General features: G+C 48.5%; 1 protein-coding gene and 1 pseudogene across 1 annotated transcript in view; one reads left to right on the top strand and one right to left on the bottom strand.

Annotated features, from left to right (window-relative positions):
• The window catches only part of ETNK1 (ethanolamine kinase 1), a 54,009-nt gene that overhangs the window by 6,515 nt on the left and 44,456 nt on the right, over positions 1-3,038 (top strand). The gene's annotated exons all lie outside the window — the stretch shown is intronic.
• Positions 1,812-2,951, bottom strand: LOC102752862 (annotated as a pseudogene).

Here is a 3,038-nt window from a genome sequence, read left to right as displayed (position 1 = left end):
GGGGGGGTGCCCTCAGCCCGGCCTGCACCCTCTCCAATCTGGGACCCCTCAGGGGATATCCGACTGCCAGTTTAGGCCCGATCCTACAGGGACATGTCCCTCGTAATCTGGGACCGCCGACTCCTAACCGCTTGCCTGCCTGTCTGATTGCCCCTAACCCCTCTGCCTGCCTGCGTGATTGCCCCTAACCACCTCTGCCTGCCTGATTGCCTCTAACCACCTCTGTCTGCCTGCCTGGTCGTTCCTAACTGCTCCACTGCTGGCCTGATCGCTCCTCACCACCTCTGCCTTGGGCTGCACCCAGGACCCAGTCTTCCTTCCTCCGGCTGGCCACAGGACCTCAGGACCCAGGCTTCCCTCCCTCTGGCCGGCTCAGGACCAGGGGCAGGGTGGCTTTGCCCAGGCTGCAGCAGCAGCTGCAGGTGCCCAGGACTGGAGTGGGACTGGTGGCAGGGCGGCTTTGCCCTGGCCACAATCGCAGGTGCCCGGGACCAGGACCAGAGGGGGAGACTTCACTGGGGCTGCAGCCACAAGCACCCAGGACTGGGATTGGGATGGGGTGGCTTTGCTTGGGCCACAGCCGCAGCAGCCACAGGTGACTGGGACCGGGGGCAGGGCAGCTTTGTCCGGGCTGCAGCCACTGGCACCTGGGTCTGCGAGCAGGCAGCTTCTTTTCCAGGGCCGCAGCAACAGCCACTGGCGCCTAGGACGCGGGTGGGTGGTTTCGCCCAGGCCTGGCTTTGTCAGGAAGGACTTCTGGTCTAATTAGGATATTACCATTTTATTAATAGTTAATATAGATAATTGATTTCAGAGTGGAAGGGACGGGGGAGAGAGAGAGTTAGAAACATCAATGAGAGAAACGTTGATCGTTGCCTCCTATACATGCCCCGACTGGAGATTGAACCTGCAACTTAGGTATGGTATGTGCCCTGTCCGGGAATTGAACTCACAACCTTTTTGGTGCATGGGACACACTCTAATCAACAGAGCCACCCCCCTGGGACTTTATTCTTAATTTAATTTTTTCAATCACATTTACTGGTTCACATGAATATTTGAAAACAAGTTTGTCTTCCCTTTCTCTATCCTTGGTACAAATTATTATAGAACTTAATAAATAAACTACTATATCTATACTAATAACAGGGTTATATGCTAATTAGAGGGGACGTCTTCCTGATGACCTTCCGAACATCCTTCTGGACAAAGCCACAGCGCTGCGAAGGGCCCAGGCTCAGGCCGGCAGTGGCAGCAGCAGCGGGGTAATAGGGGTGGCGCCTTCCCCTAATCCACCAGGTTGCCTCCTGCACAGGGAGGCCAGACTGTGGCTTAGGCTGGGGGCCGAGGCAGAGGTGGTTAGGGGCAATCAGGCTAGTAGGGGAGCAAGTTAGGGGCGATCAGGCTGGCAGGAAGGCAAGGTAGGGGTGATAAGGCCAGCAGGCAGAGGGGTTAGAGGTGATCAGGCAGGTAGGCAGTTGTTAGGGCACGATCAGCCCGGCAGGCTAGCAGTGCGGCAGTCAGACATCCCCTGAGGGGTCCCAGATTGGAGAGGGTGCAGACTGGGCTGAGGGACCCCCCCCCCACATGATTTTCGTGCACTGGGCCTCTAGTATATTAATAGGAGGAAAATGAATTTCAAACTATGAAAGTGCTAAATAGATAGCCAAATAGGTGAACCATTAAATGGACGTTAAAAACAAACCACTGATTCGCAACTTCTACTAAAATAAGTTTCATCTCTAAAAACAAGGTAATTTATAACTTGATCTTAAGCGTTGACAGCAGTTGAATTTTTATATAACAAATTTCAACTAAAGAACAAAAAACATTAAGACACTAGTTTGTATTTTAAAAATTCTATCAACTTTAGCAAATAATGACTGCATATCAATTTACATTAGTCCTCTGCTCCTGAGTACACTTTCTGTTTAATATATTTTTAATCACTTCTGTATGGCATATGTAGCTTCTAATGGGAATTAGTATATAGTTTGTTTTTGAAGACAACACTAGGCAGATGTTGCCTGATGCCTGGATGATGCTGAATGTGACAAAACCAGCAAGGCACATTTAAGATATTTCTCCTTTTCTTGAACTGTCCAGTCAACTATGAAGCAATGGAATCCACAGAATAATAGAGAACCTGATAATGTAAAGTTATATTCTGTAAGGTAGACTTTAACTTCAAGATATGAATTAAGATCCTTCAACAGAATGTGAATATCATTTTTATTGGAGTTTCCATCATCTTTTTTTTTAAAATATATTTTATTGATTTTTCACAGAGAGGAAGGGATAGGGATAGAGAGCCAGAAACATCGATGAGAGAGAAACATCGATCAGCTGCCTCCTGCACATCTCCCACTGGGGATGTGCCCGCAACCCAGGCACATGCCCCCGACCGGAATCGAACCTGGGACCCTTCAGTCCGCAGGCTGACGCTCCATCCACTGAGCCAAACCGGTTTTGGCAGTTTCCATCTTCTTGAGTTACTCTGTGTTCTAACCATTGTTGAATATTACTACTTTTTCTTCCTCTTTAAAAAAATTTATTGATTTCAGAGAGGAAGAGAGGGAGAGAGAGAGAAACATCAATGATGAGAGAGAATCATTGATGGCCTGCCTTCTCCATGCCCCCATACTAGGGATTGAGCATGTAACCTGGGCATGTGCCCTGACTAGGAATTAAGCTGTGACCTCCTGGTTCTTAGGTCGATGCACATATACTGAGCCACACCAACTGGGCTACTATTGCTTTTTCTTCTTCAGTGCTTCCAGGTAGTCTTTGTTGGGCTGCTTGACTACATGAGCTACTATAGTAGTCAATCCCGTTAGACATGGACCCTTGTTTCAAGAACTGGAATCTGGCACTCACCCTGAGTACTGTATTTTTCCCTTTACTCAGCCCAGGGACTTCTTTAGCAGTGCTAGCTCTGTGGCTGCAGCCATCTTTCAGGCTCCAAGTGCTTTACCCTTAATAATACTCTCTCTTTTTTTTAGTTTTTTTATTGATTTTAGAGAGAGTGGAAGGGAGGG

Source organism: Myotis davidii, unplaced genomic scaffold, assembly GCF_000327345.1.
Source record: "Myotis davidii unplaced genomic scaffold, ASM32734v1 scaffold163, whole genome shotgun sequence".
In the NCBI taxonomy this organism is placed as follows: Eukaryota; Metazoa; Chordata; class Mammalia; order Chiroptera; family Vespertilionidae; genus Myotis; species Myotis davidii.
Note: the sequence above shows the minus strand (reverse complement) of the source record. Positions and strands in the feature narration are given on the sequence as shown.